At 40.6% G+C, this 15,883-nt stretch overlaps 1 long non-coding RNA gene across 1 annotated transcript; it reads right to left on the reverse strand.

Moving 5' to 3' along the window:
* Positions 1-12,385: 12,385 nt before the first annotated feature.
* Positions 12,386-14,473, reverse strand: LOC107824381 (uncharacterized). Its single transcript, XR_001656846.2, has 2 exons — positions 13,628-14,473; positions 12,386-12,777 (listed from the first exon to the last, which is right to left on the reverse strand). It is a non-coding gene; the product is annotated as an uncharacterized LOC107824381 (long non-coding RNA).
* Between the last annotated feature and the right edge of the window lie 1,410 nt (positions 14,474-15,883).

A 15,883-nucleotide genomic window follows, 5' to 3' on the forward strand; every position in this document is an offset into this window, starting at 1 on the left:
TCAAAAGGGGTAACAAAGGATAAAGTGTTTAGATAGCAGAACAAAATGTCCTCGTCATTCCAATCTTTAAAACATGCCAAGTACAAACAAGCACAATTTGACCAAAGAAATCATACATAATATCTTTTGACCGTATCAGAATTGATAGCCATTTCTACACATTTGCCTTCTACATCTGTTAAATACAAAGCACCATTGGACAATACTCTTGTTACGATGAACGACCTCTGCCAATTTGGGGCGAACTTGCCTTTTGCTTCAGCCTGATGTGGGAGGATACGTTTCAATACTTGCTGACCCACTTCGAACTTCTGTGGACGCACCTTCTTGTTATATGCTCTTCCCATTCTCTAATGATACAATTGACCATGACATACTGCTGCCAATCATTTCTCATCGATCAAACTCAGTTGCTCCAGGCGGGTTTTGACCCATTCATCGTCATCAATTTCGGCTTCTGCGACAATTCGAAAGGATGGGATTTCAAATTCTGTGGGTATCACTGCTTCAGTGCCATATACCAACAAATAAGGAGTTTCCCCTACTGAAGTACGAACAGTAGTGCGATAACCCAACAATGCAAATGGCAACTTTTCAAGCCACTGCCTGGATCCCTCCACCATTTTCCGAAGTATGTTCTTTATGTTCTTGTTGGCCGCCTCAACTACTCCGTTCACCTTGGGGCGGTATGGGGTGGAATTGCGATGCGTAATCTTAAACTGTTGACATACCTCTTTCATCAAATTACTGTTGTGATTAGCACCATTATCTGTGATGATCACCTTTGGGGTCCCAAACCGACAAATGATATTTGAGTGCACAAAATCGACTACTGCTTTCTTGGTCACGGACTTGAAAGTTTTAGCTTCAACCCACTTGGTGAAATAATCAATGGCACCAGAATGAACCTGTGCCCATTGGATGTTGCTGGTTCAATTGGTCCAATAACATCCATACCCCAAGCAACAAAGGGCCATGGTGCAGACATTATATGTAACTAAGATGGCGGAGAATGAATAAAATCTCCGTGTACTTGGAATTGATGACATCTGCGCACAAAACTGATACAATCTCGCTCCATGGTGAGCCAATAATAACCTGCTCGAAGAATCTTCTTTGCCAGAACGTACCCACTCATATGCGGTCCACAGACTCCAGAATGTACTTTGGTCATGATAGTTGTGGCTTGTCTAGCATCTATACATCTTAACAATCCAAGATCCGGAGTTCCTTTGTACAAAACTCCTCCACTGAAGAAAAATCCACTTGCTAACCGTTGAATTATTCTCTTTTGATCACATGTGGCTTGTACTAGATACACCCCCATTCTGATGTACTCCCTGATGTCGTGGAACCACGACTCACCATCAAGTTCTTCTTCCACCATGTTATAGTAAGCGTGTTGATCATGGACCTGAATATGCAAAGGTTCAACATAAGCCTTATCTAGGTGATGTAACATTGATGATAGAGTAGACAAAGCATCGGCAACCTCATTATGGATCCTTGGAATATTCTTGAACTCTACTGATCAAAACCGCTGACAAAAATCATGCAAATATTGTCGATAGAGTATGAGTTTCAAATCCCGTGTTTCCCATTCTCCTTGAATTTGGTGCACCAGAAGGTCTGAGTCCCCCAAGACCAAGACTTCCTGGACACCTATGTCCATAGCTATCCTCAAACCCAAAATACATGCCTCGTACTCGGCCATGTTGTTAGTACAGTAGAAACGAAGCTGAGCCGTAACAGGGTAGTGATGCCCTGTTTCAGAAATAAGTGTCGCTCCTATCCCAATGCCTTTCATGTTAGAAGCCCCATCAAAGAAAAGTTTCCATCCTGGCTTTTCAACTTGTTCCAACTCATCAATGTGCATCACCTCTTCATCAGGGAAGTAAGTCTTCAAAGGCTCATATTCTTCATCCACTGGATTCTCGGCCAAATGGTCGGCCAATGCATGGGCTTTCATCGTAGTCCGAGTCACATAGACGATGTCAAATTCTGTTAGCAAGATCTGCCACTTTTCAAGCCTCCCTGTAGGCATAGGCTTCTGAAAGATATACTTTAGCGGATCCAAACGAGAGATGATGTAAGTAGTGTAAGATGACAAATAATGCTTCAACTGCTGTGCTACCCAAGTTAGGGCGCAACATGTCCTTTCCAGGTAAGTGTACTTAACCTCATAAGTTGTGAACTTCTTGATGAGATAATAGATGGCCTGCTCCTTTCTGCCGGTGATGTCATGCTGACCCAACACACAACCAAATGAATTGTCCAGAACCGTCAAATACAGAATCAAAGGTCTCCCCGGTTCTGGTGGCACCAACACAGGTGGGTTTGACAAGTACCCCTTTATCTTATCAAATGCTTCTTGACACTCATCTGTCCACTTGACCGTATCATCCTTGTTCAGCATTTTGAAGATAGGCTCACAAGTTGTCATAAGCTGAGCAATAAACCTGCCGATGTAGTTCAACCTCCCTAATAAACTCATCACCTCAGTCTTGTTCCTTGGGGGTGGAAATTTTTGGATAGCTTTGATCTTTGACGGGTCCAATTCAATACCTCGATGACTGACTATGAATCCCAACAGTTTTCAAGACGGCACCCCGAATGCACACTTTGCAGGATTGAGCTTAAGATTGTACTTGCGAAGCCTTTGGAAGAACTTTCTCAAATCTCTAACATGGTCAGACTGCTTTCTAGACTTTATGATTACATAATCCACATAAACCTCAATCTCCTTGTGTATCATGTCGTGGAATATGGTCGTCATTGCCCTCATGTAAATTGCCCCAGCATTTTTCAAACTGAAAGGCATGACCCTGCAGCAATATGTTCCCCATGACGTGATGAATGTCATCTTTTCTGCATCTTTCTCATCCATTAGGATCTGATGATAGCCCGCATAACAATCCATAAAAACCCCAATCTCATGTTTGGCGCAATTATCAATCAAAATGTGGATGTTTGGCAATGGGAAGTTATCCTTGGGACTCGCCTTGTTGAGATCACGGTAATCAACATATACCCTGGTCTTACCATCCTTCTTTGGTACAGGCACGACATTGGCTAACCAAGTGGGATACCGCGTGACTCGAATGACCTTTGCCTCAAACTGCTTTGTGACCTCTTCTTTAATCTTTACACTCATGTCTGTTTTGAAATTCCTTAACTTCTACTTGTCGGGAGGGAGTTTCGGGTCAGTGGGCAATTTGTGAACCACCAAGTTAGTGCTTAGACCCGGCATGTCATCGTATGACCATGCAAAAATATCTTTATACTCAAACAATGCTTTAATTATCTCCTCCCTAAGTTGAGGTTCAAGATGGACACTTATCTTAGTTTCTTTGATATTATCTGGGTCCCCTAAATTGATTGCTTCTGTATCACTCAGGTTAGGCTTGGGTTTTTCTTCAAAATGGCTTAATTCTTTACTAATCTCTTCAAAGGCCTCATCCTCATCATATTCCGATTCATCATCACACTCTATTTCTTGAATTACTATTTCAGAATTAGATTGGCTTTTAAGACTGGGCCGAAGATTCCTCATGCATGTCATGTCATTGAAACCAGCATAAAAAGAATTGTACAAGGAATAAAATAAAAACAAAAATAAAACTATCAGGAATGAAGAAAAAGGGAAATTGCATTTCATTGAAATTAAAAGATAACAAGGTTTATACATCTAAATGGATAGAAATAGAATATGAATTACAATCCTGAAATAATCCAGATAAACTGAAAGAAAATCAAAGCAAACTACCAAAACTCCTTCCGGGTAGGGGGAGGAGTAGCTTCTCAATTGTTAATCTTTGCACTAGGCCCAACAAATTGCACATCTGCCTTGCTAGAACCCTCTCCAGCTTCCACCATGTTCACCTCGTCAAAAAACTTTTTAAACCTTTCAATCAACTCTTTATTAGGACCAACCACAAAGCTGGGAACTATTGTTACTAAGCGTTTCTTGGTGCCAGGCCTGACAAATGATCTGGAGAGATGTGGGACAGGCTTTGGGAGGACCCATGCCCTCTGTTTCAACTTTCTGGCTCTTTTCACGTCTACAACTGTGGGCTTGAATCCCAAACCAAATGTATCCAAGTTTTTGGGGAGGGACACCGGCTGTACGATACCTTGCAGAGATGCACCCAGACCCTTGCCAGGTACAAAACCATTTTTGAACATTTCAACGACTACCATGACTGATGCGGTAGCTACCTTCGGAATTGCAACGCACTTCCCTTCTGGAATTTTCTCTACCGACACCTTGTCAAAAACCTGATAAACCCATGGCCCCTTGTCGTCGTCAACCTCAATGAATGGTACAATGGCATCATTGTGAGCTCACAAGTTATCCTCGCCGTGCACAACGATTTCCTGTTTGTCCCATTCAAACTTGAACATCTGATGCAGTGTAGACGGGACTACTTTGGCAGTATGAATCCAGGGTCGACCCAATAGCAGATTGTAAGAAACAGCCATATCTAGCACTTGGAACTCCATGGTAAATTCAACTGGTCCTATTGTCAGCTCGAGCACTATGTCACCGACTGAATCTTTCCCTCCACCGTCGAAACCTCGAACACAAATATTGTTCTTGTGAATTCTTTCATCATCCACTTTCAATTTGTTCAGAGTAGAGATAGGGCAAATGTTCGCACTAGAACCATTGTCGACTAATACCCGAGTAACCACGGAATCTTCGCATTTCACCGTAATATAGAGGGCTCTATTGTGCTCAGTACCCTCCACGGGCAACTCATCATTAGAAAAAGTGACTCTGTTTACCTCAAATATCTTGTTTGCTATCTTTTCCAAATGGTTTACTGAGATATTGTTAGGAGCGTGAGCCTCGTTTAGTATTTTCATCAAAGCTCGACGGTGCTCGTCTGAATGGATTAACAATGACAACAGTGAAATCTGAGCAGGTGTATTCCTCAACTGCTCCACAATGGAATAGTCTTGCACTTTCATCTTTCTCAAAAACTCTTCTGCCTCTTCTTCGGTCACAACATTCTTCACTAGCAGTGGGTTATCTTTAGAGGTTTTAGCTTTTCTTAACTCCTCAGGGGAAAAGCATCTCCCCGACCGAGTCAATCCATGGGTCTCATAGACTTCTTCTTTGGCTTCTTTGCCTTTGTAAGTCACTGTCACCCGTTCATAATTCCACGAGATTGCCTTGCTGTTGACTATCGGTAATTGAGTTATCGGCTTGATAATGACAGGATCTGTGCGGGCACCCTCCACAATTACAGCAGGCTTGTTCGCCACTCCTGGCACAACCACTCTTGCTCTTTCTTGTTTTACTGCAACATCACTTGATGTCCGCTTCTTGACCACCGCAGATAGTTCATTGTTTGCCCCGTTCAACCTGATCACTGATTTATCACTTGTTGACTTCTCAATCGGCCTGGCTTCAATGGACCGAATCATCATGATGGTCTGCGAAGGCTTCTTAGGCTCTCCTCCCTTATGCACTATCTCGATCATATTTGTCTCATGAGGGGCCGACAATGGGTTCTAGTTGATATTGGTCGCCTCCGGAGCTTGGACTTCTATCCGATTGGTATCAATAATCTCTTGAATAGCTGTTTTCAATTGCCAACATTTCTCCGTGTCATGCGCTGGAGCACAAGAATAATATTCGCAACTTACAGAATGATCAAGATTTCTCGGGGGAGGATTTGGCAGTTTTGGCTCGATCGGCCTCAGCATATCCAATTATCTCAGCCTGTGGAACTAACTAGTATAGGACTCTCCCAATAGAGTGAAGATTTTCTTCTTCTGCAACCTCTCATTCTTAAATGCTTGATTAGGCCGAAAACCTGATCTAGGAGGGTTTCGGTAGGCTCTTAGGGGTGGATAGGCATTTTGTGGAGCTGGGTATGTATTTTGTGGGACTGACGCACGCCATTGTGCATGGGCCGGAGGTTGGCTGTATGTTTGGGCATGGTGGATAGAAAAATAGGGGTCTGGTGGTGGGTAGTAGTGTTGGGGTGGACTATACGGGGATAGGTTTGGTGGTGGGGTCGGGGAAGATTATAGTAATATGATGGGCCCCTGGGTCCGAACCAAGCTCCTGAATCGATCGCTGCTACATCCTCTTTCTTCTTCTTTCCAATCACTCCTCCAGTTCCACTTTGAATGGCCTGGGCGGTTGCCTTAATAGTCGAATAGCTCATGATTTTGTTTGACTGGAATTCTTCTTCTACCATACCGCCCATCTTTACCACTTCATTGAAGGACTTGCCTATAGCTGATACCAAATGACCGTAATAAGTAGGTTCTATGGCCTGCAGAAAATAATCCACCATTTCACTTTCTTTCATTGGAGGGTCCACCCTTGCTGCCTGTTCTCTCCACCGAAAACCATACTACCTGAAGCTTTCATTGTGCTTTTTCTCAATATTTGTCAAGGACAGACGATCCGGAATAATCTCGAGATTGTACTGGAAGTGACAAGAGAATGCTTGGGCTAGATCATCCCATGTATACCATCTTCGGTGATCCTGCCGGGTATACCACTCCAGTGCCGAACCACTCAGATATTGACTGAAATATGCCATTAGCAACTCGTTTTTCCTGCCAGTTCCCCTCATTTTGCTACAAAAACCTCTCAAGTGCACCACTAGATCACCGTGACCATCGTACAAATCAAACTTGGGCATCTTAAACCCTGCCAGCAATTGCACATCTAGAAATAGACATAGATCTTTGTAAGCCACACTTACCTGACCTCCCAACCCCCCGTATGTCTCTGAATAACTGTTCCAGGCTTTTAACTTTCCTGAGCATCTCCTCCTGTTCGGGGTGTTTAGATGGCTTCTCAGTTTCCATAGGGAGATCCAAACGGGGAGTGTAGGAATAGGGTTCTGGGGCTTTGAAAGTGGGCTTCAGGGGTAATATTGGTTGTCATGGGCTTGGAATAAGGGCTCACTGGAAGATCTGTGGAGTGTAGCAGGTGGGGGTGCCACGAAGACAGGAGTGGCTGGTGGAGGAGGGTATGGAACTGGTTTGGGTGGTGGAGCTTGTGGTATATGGTATGTGGTGCCCTGATAGTGGTGGTAAATGGGAAAGCTCGGGGATGAATCGGTAGCAGGAGGTTCCTGAGACTGAGCCAATGGAGGGACGAAGGCAGGGTTGGCGGGATAAAGTGGTGGTGGGTGCCCTTTTACCCATGCTTGATACATCTCGACCATCTGTTGTTTCAACTTATACACTTCTTCTTGCAAATTGACATCCGACTCTTCCCCCTCCCTCGAAGGATCGATAACACTCGTATCAAGTTCCTGGTTAGCCATGATCGACTTGTTTTTGGATCGGGTGTTGTATGGGTGAGTTTCCAAAATGCCAAACAAACTAATCACCTGCTTGTACTGAAGTTGTCAACAACAAACTTGTTAGCGATCAGGGTTTAACAGATAGGCAACCGCATATTTGGGGAATGTAATGCACCTAAACAGTTAACCCTTTCTATTATGCATTTGATCGGCTGCTTGGTCATCCTGCTTTCCTCAATTTCCATTTGACAACTTTTCTTTTTCCACTCTTGCCTTTCTTTGCTTGATTTCTCGTTGTTCTTTATTCTCTCATTTCTCTTTCTTGTTTTGCCATTATTTCCTTCTCACGGTTTCTTATTTTCTCTTTTTTTTCTTTTTCTTTTCTCTCTTGTTTTTCCTCTCTCTTTCCCCTTTTTTTTCTCTCTTTTCTTTTTGGTTATGATCGAATCCTATGGAGATTGCCTACGTATCATAACCCCGCATGAATCAGATCTTTCCGTAGTTCTGGGGGATAAGTGTAAAAATAAATAATAAAACATTTTGGGATTTTTAAATTTTTCATAAAAGGAAATGTTTTGATTACAACGACTCAAAAACTAACAGACTCAAAAAGGAAAGTAACAGACTCCAACATCAAGATGAAAATACAGACTCGAAAACAAACTAACACACTCCAACAGAAAGAAAATACAGACTCGAGTAAAAATCATGAATACATCAATGCCCAAATGCTCCTGGAGCCCGCGGGACATCATTCATTCTTGCCACAAGCCTACACACTAAATCCCCTTGGATGTGGTAGAGATCTTCCATTATCTGGCGGACAAAGGTCATTACAGTGGCAAAGAACATGGATCTAGTCATATCCTCACAACTACTGCACTTCATCGCGATGTAGTCGGCGATTCTTCTGACTCTCTCTCTTATGAAACCCATTTCCTACAATAAACGCCCAATCTGTTGGGCCTTGGCTCCCAAAGTTTTTTGGCTACATGATTCTATTCTTGAAGTTGTTGCAAATCTCTTTCTAATTGTGCCATTGCTGTATAACAGTGTTCTCTTTCAGCCTTAAAGTCTTTCGCCTGCTTGATCATTTTGTTCTCAACGGTGATGACCCTTTTCTTCAACCCTGCAACCTCATTGTCATATTTCTCTTTTAACTGTTTAACCAGGCGTGCTCGTTCCTCCGCATTCTTGGCCAATTTTGTTTGAGCTCTTTCTAGTTCGCCTTCGGCCTTGTTCAAATCAAAACCATACTCACTAACCTTCAACCTAAGGTTATATATAAGCTTTCCATCTTTTGCACTTCTGGCAGGGTTTTCGGCTGCTATTTTCATTTCCCGAATCTGGGCTCGTAGGGCCTCATTTTCTTTGGCTAACCTTTTCTTTTCGCCTTCGGCTTCTTGTGCTTGGAGATCATTGTCGAATTCCATGTTTCTCAGTTTTTCTTTCAAGGCGTGAATCTCGGCTTGATATGTCTTTTCTTTTTCCCACCATGCCAACCTTTCTTGGATTTTGTCATTAAAAGCATGAATATGTGGTATTTTGGCAGGCCTCTCGGGCTCGGGCTCTGGATCGTTGTTTACGCAAGATCTTTTCTCAAACCTAGCAGCATAGTTTGGATCTACTTCCCCCTTTACCACATCTGGTACCTAAGTGCCATTTTTCAGATACCGGCAGCTATTCCAATCCCACTGAACTAAGACCTCGTGCAATACAACTTCTGGATGCAGCTCTATGACCTGGGTTCTTAGATCTTCATCTTCGGGCATAATCTAATATCTTCCCAATTGCCTCAAGACCCTCTGCGGTGCATATGGCTGGATACTCTTTACACCCATCAACCTCAGGTAGCCCTAGGTAGTAGTCATGTATATGGCTTCTGTCCTTGGGAGCCATCCTATAGTCCACTCGACCTAACCTGCTTTGAGAGCTTTCAAGTTGTAGACCCATGCTTCAAACCCTTCTGGCACGTTGTAATCCTTTACCCTCTCCTCGCAACGGGTGATGAAGTTACTCGGGATCGAACCATAACTCGTGAATCTGGGGTGATGGCGAAGATGCTCGATCAACCACATTTGTAGAAGGACATTGCAACCTTCAAAGAATTGAACCCCGGATTTGCATAATGTCAATGCTCGATAAATATCCACCAGCACCAACGGGACAAGTGTATGATCTTCCTTGGTAGTGAGGATTTATGCAATTCTAACCATAAAGATATCCATTGTCCCTTCCTCATTTGGAAAAACCATAATCCCCAAGAACGCCACAATAAATGCAAACAGACGATGAATTTGCCAAAGGCCTTTATCTTGTTTATTGCTCAAACCCTTTTCATGCGTTTCGAAACCAGCTGAGTGCCCGAACCTGAAGTATAAGAAATGGAAAGCACAACACTCTTTTTTTACATGGGCTTTCTTCATCTGTTTACTGATATTCAGGAGGTCAAAGAACTTGTGCACCGACGGAGCCCTCGGAAATATAAGTTGTTCCTTCCTCAAATCCTGGCCAAACTCAATGTATCCAGTTATTTCCTCCAAAGTAGGGGTGATCTTGAAGTCCGAGAAACGAAAAACATTGTGGGCAGGGTCCCAGAAGTTACCAAAGCCTTAATTAGATCTTCCCGTGGTTTAATCTCAAAAATGTTTATACGGGCACCCAACTGCTTTTTCACCCATTTCTGACTATCTTCATCTAGATCATTCCACCACATATGCAAGTGCAACTGAGCCTGTTCTCTGACCACTTCTAGCGGATCCTGGATAGTATTCATTTGTTCCTGTGGAAGGTTAAGGTTAGGGTTGACTCTAGTGGACTTTTTTTTTGTAAAACAGGTTTCCAAAAATTTTGTTTTTTACGCGAAAAAATCAAGGACCATGATTCCTTCCCATATATTCCAATTTTAGCCAAATGACTGTTTTTACAAACGTGGCCCCTTCCCAATGCCATATGAATTTTGAGGCCGGGGAGGACTATTTTATGACACTTCACAAGCTTGTCCGTTCTTTTTCCGAAAATAGCCTTTCGACAACTGGAAATACTCTAAGGCTATCTCGGCAAGAATGATTTAAGACATTGCCGGAGCTGGATCAACTTATTTTGACCAAAACTCCAAACTACATTCACTTGACCACTAACTCACTTTTTCTTGTTTTTTTTTTCCAGAAAAAATAAGGCCGAACCTTACGTAGGTTGCCTACGTATCCCACATTCGGTGAGAATCAGACCTGCGTAGTTCGATCAGCTTTGACACATTTGAAAAGGACACAGTGTTTGACTCTTTTGAAATAACTCTCTTTTTTTTGAACAATTTTGGCAGAGTTTCGGGATGTTTTTAGATACCGGGGTTTTTCTTTAGAGCCAGGCTTTATTTCCTTCCCTACATCACTCTTGGTTTTTCTTTTTGCTTTATTTTCCCTAGCCAGTCAGCATGCAAGCCGAAACAAATAAATGTTCACATAGCTCATACAATGCATCAGGATGGTCTGTTATTTTGGGCACACCTGTCCTAGACGGACCCAACCCCTGTGTTGAGTCCCATAAGTCAAATGCACATGATGCAAATAAACGTTCCTACTAGGGATCCGACATGAAGCTGTGTTTTTCTAGGTTCAAATCCTGGGGTTTTAGTCTAGACTTGGGGTACCCGAGCGGACAACTGGGGCTAAAGAGGGGGCGACGTACAGGGAGCACTGAAGTCTACCCGGCTTTGTCGCTTGCCCAACCTCATTCTATTTGGTATAATTTCTACAAAAAAAAGCGTGCTACGCGAACGTCTGCACCATTTCCAAAAGACTCAGAGGGGTGGCGTAAGAAAACAGTTGTATACAATTTATACAATATTTAAGCAGTAAACAGATAGCATTTAGCATAAAAGGTTCACAGAATACAGTAATATCAACAATAAATAAAGCCAAGCAAAATCATATTAACAAGCTCGAATTCGAAACCCTGAACCATAGATTCTAGGTTCTTGTCCCCAGCAGAGTCGCCAAAGCTGTCACACCTCCTTTTTACCGCCCTGGAAGGGAGTAAGGGAGTTTTTTTCAATTTAAGTGATAATCGAAATGAGATTATTTATTTAAAAATCAGAGTCGCCACTTGAGATAATTATGGTGTCCCAAGTCACCGGTTTAAAATCTCAAATCGAGAAAGTTGACTCTTATTTATGGTCTACGAGCACAGAAATCCGGGTAAGAAATTCTGTTAATCCGGGAGAAGGTGTTAGACATTCCCGAGTTCTGTGGTTCTAGCAAGGTCGCTTTGATCATACTTGGCTTATTAAATTGTCTAATTATTTATTTAAGGACCTAGGTGCTTTTACCTTTTACCACCTTTTAATTAAGAAATTATCTTGAAACGGGTCACGCGCACGTGTACCCATTTATTTGGCCCGTCAAAAATCATGTCACATGAACGTGTCCATAATTAATAATGCTTTATTATTATTAAGAAAAGTTTGGCCAAAGTTGCGAGAACGCATACTCCGATTTTATTTTTAAAATCATAATCATGTCACGCTAACGTGTCCACAACCACAATAATATATTAAATGTGCCTAAAGAAAACTACTATCATTTGTTATTTTTATATCTAGGTTATCAATATGAGGGCCATGAATAATTAAATTGTAGGTGGTACACCTCAAAACTATATAAACTAAAATTAATTAGTGGCCTATTAAAACAATTTCAATATTAAGAGAGTTTAACCGAAGATGCACGACCGCATACTCCGAATTGATTTTTTAGAATTGTAATTATGTTATGCGAACGTATACACAATCACGATAAGTATATTAAGAGCATGCCTAAAAGCGTTTCTACAAAGTTTATGAATTGTTTATTTCATATCAGCTGGAATGATCTATAAGGTCCAAAGGTCCATGAAATTCAACTGATCATAACTAGCCAAAGTCACGCCTTAGTTTATTTTGAAACTTCATAGAGAATGAAAACTATAAAGTCCGCATCTTCAACAGAAAATCAAAACTTCATTGCAAAAGTAAATGAAGAGCAGATAGTAGATTGGTACTTCTCTTCAGTATGTCAATACCAAAGAAAGGACCTGCCTGCTACTGACAGATTATGCTATACATATGAGAAAATAAAATTACCTTCTGTATAAAAATCTTCCTACTTCAATTCTTCATTTTGGTTCTATACAAATACTCTCAACCAACAAATATACTTACGGAACAAAATAAATAGACAAACTTATATCTTAGTGTTTATCAAACGAATTAGACTAACAAATAGACTAGGCATAAATAAGCACATCAAAGAACTCAAATGATGTCAAATTAGGAAGTAAATTATGTGCATCAACTTTAGACTAGTCAGTACTATACAGAGCAGTGCCCAAAGATCCAATTTCCTTGTTGGAGATTATCATCCTGCGCTTCTTAAGCAAATGGAAAGATCGAGAAGCAAATGAGTTTGCTCACAAGACTCGAGGTTACCAATTATTTGAAACAGAAATCAGAACATATTGTCTGCGATATTTGTATAGCACTCAATCAAGAGATGAATTAAAAGAGGGACAGCAAAGCTTAACAAGAAAGCATGGTACTAAACAGTCACACATATTAGCTTACTTCTTTTATCAATCAAGCACATGAACTGCTGCACAGATAGATATGCCTAGCAGGAATTTGATAATCACAACACTTAAGGTCAATTGGAAGCCTGATTCACGAATTTCAAACTATTCACACACAAAATCTGATTTGGCGCGTACATGGTCAAGATGATCCTAACACTTCAAGCAGATTTCTCGTTTGAGAAACAAGTGGAATCAGTAAAGACAACTCCAACTGGATTCAGCTATTCTATTCCAAACTCGGCTCGCAAACATTAAAACATTGATAGCAGGATTCAAAAGGCTCTAGGCTAAAACTGAGAGTAAATGACTTTAAAAGAGTCCAAATTTCCACCTAACATATGCAATTTGAACAGAGACCAAACGAGCCCTCAATTTACTGGAAATCCATGTCAAAAACCAAAGAACTTCATGAAAGAATCTGATGAACCAAGTCGATGGTTCAAAACACTTATCTTTTTACTTAAACCATTAAAAACTAATACCAGTAAGAGCAAAACAAATACTGCAGCCAAATGACAGACATACAACCATGAACTGGAGGATTCACATTTCAAGTTTTCAACACAATTTCATGAACACCATATTCCGAAGGGATTAATAAAACGGACGATTCAACGTTTAAAGTTACATTCAATCCTTCAGGAAAATGACACATGAATACAATCAAAGCCACAAAAACCACGGCTCATTGCGTGTTCAACCAATCATCAAAATAACTAAGAAAGAGCCAAGAAATGAACCTGAAGTTGTGAAACTCTTCGCTTAAACCCAGCAAAGTCCAGCAATGGATATTCGAAGCAACAACAGAGGACAAAAAAAAATCAAATCAGTGACCCAACTTCAAATGTCGAACTTGATTTTCGGCTTAATCAATTTCCATGTTGAAACCAAAATTCAAAAATCAAACTGAAGATGACTGAACTACCTATATATTTTATTTCTTTTTCTGATTCTGAAATTTAAAGAAACGAAATTAAACAAAATGGAAAATCCAAAAAAACGAGAAACAGAGGTTCAAAAGAAGACCCTCTTGAAATTTCCTATGTCTCGAGCAATTTTTTTCTGAAAAATTCTCCGAAAGCTCTCTCCGAAAATCCTCTCCAAAAAATCCCCCTTACACAAGAAATGACCTCACCTTATATATACCTCCAGGCTTCTCGAACCTTCTCCCTTTATCTCCAAGAAATCCCCAAAACGAAAATCCTCCTCCTAAAACAGATTTCTCACCCCGTTTTTTATGAAAGAGGGACAAATGGAGGGAGTAGATTAGTTCAAATCCAATCTAACGCTCCCTATTTTTCCTTATTTTCATTTGGAGGGTGAAAAATCTGAGATTAATCAAAGAAGCATGTGAGGGAAAAGGGAATCTGTCAGAAACGGTTAGAAATATGGTGACAGGGAGAGAGGGGGAACGTGTGAGGTGAGATTGGGGCTCACTCGCCTGAATTTTGGCAATTGTTTGGGAGTGGATTCGGGTGTTTTGGAGAAGAAGAACAGTAACGCGTCTCTGAATCTTGGGAGATTAGGGCTGTCCGTTTATTGTGTGCTTATCAGCTATTTGGAATGGGTCTGGTTTGGGCTGGGGCGGGTTTTGGGGAAACGGGCTATGCATAGGCAATTCAATTGCCAAAACCCAAAAATCAGCCTTCTTTTCAATCTCTTCCTTTTCCTTTAATTCCTCTTTTTCTTTTCATTTCTTTTATATTAAAATTTAAAATAAACTAAATTAATTCCTAATCACAATATCCTATCACATTAAATTAATTAACTCTAATTAATAATTACCACAATTAATTAAAAAACAAATTAAAGGAAAACTACTAAAATTCAAAACTAAAGTTGAAAGTGCAAAAAATAAACTAATTTTTGTGATTTTCCCATTTCTATAGGACAACTAATTTGCTAATTAGTCTAACAAAATGTAAATTTAAATCCTAAATGCAAATGCAACATTATTAATTTTTTGTATTATTAATTAATTAAACAAAATCAACACGCGCAGACAAATGCAAACAATTAACAAAAAAATGCTACAAAAATCTACGAAATTGCAAATAAAGGGAGGAAATTATTTTCTTGGATCTATGAGAGTAATTCATATAGGGCAAAAATCACATGCTCACAGGTCCTTCTTGGCATGTGAAGGACTTAAGGAAAAACAACTAAAAAGCTCCTAAAAACATGTGAAAGGGGTGAAATATACATGGTGTAGCATATGAAAGTATGAGGGAGCATGTGACTACATGTGAAAGTAGGGTGTTGCATGTGATGAAGCATGTGGAAGCATGTGAAAACAAGTGGAAGTGGGGCCCAGATAGTATGGAAAGATGTGAAAATTTGTTTTGGCATGTGTAGATGATTTTTGAGGATTTTTTGGTAGGTAATGTAGGATTAGGGTGGGATTAATAGGAATTTAGATAATTATCCTTCATTGATTCTACGGTTGTCTTCTAGGCATCTTTTCAAAGACCTTGTGTAGTAATGCCTAGAACTTGACGATCCTTCTCTACTGTGTTCTTTCTCCTTTGGATTGAGAGATGTAATTCGCAACTTTAATCTAGAAATGTTGTGAGTGATCTTTTCTCGGATGACTTCGTATGGGGTTTGATTTTCTTTTGCTGCTTCCCGGACTCTTTGCCAGTGAGGATGAGTGTTGGTATAATTCCGGCTTGCCCAATCTTTTGGCCATATCTCTCTCGGGATGCACCTATTTTGCTAGAAAAGGATTATTTGTGCATCGCTATATTCTTCCTCCATTGATAAAATGGACACGGGAAATTTCCACCAGAATGATGCCTCTGCTTGCGCCTTGAGTTTTCCATTAATAATCTTTATTGGACTATGGAACGTGAATACTTTTGTTGTTTAGGAATCGTTGAAACATGTTATCCAATATATTCTAGGTTTGAACCATAGCAAAAATACTTTAAGAGCTGGTACAATGTTATCAAAATCCTTGAAGACATTGCATTTGAATTCCATGAAAATATAATACT

This window comes from Nicotiana tabacum, chromosome 7 (genome assembly GCF_000715075.1).
Source record: "Nicotiana tabacum cultivar K326 chromosome 7, ASM71507v2, whole genome shotgun sequence".
Taxonomy (NCBI): domain Eukaryota; kingdom Viridiplantae; phylum Streptophyta; class Magnoliopsida; order Solanales; family Solanaceae; genus Nicotiana; species Nicotiana tabacum.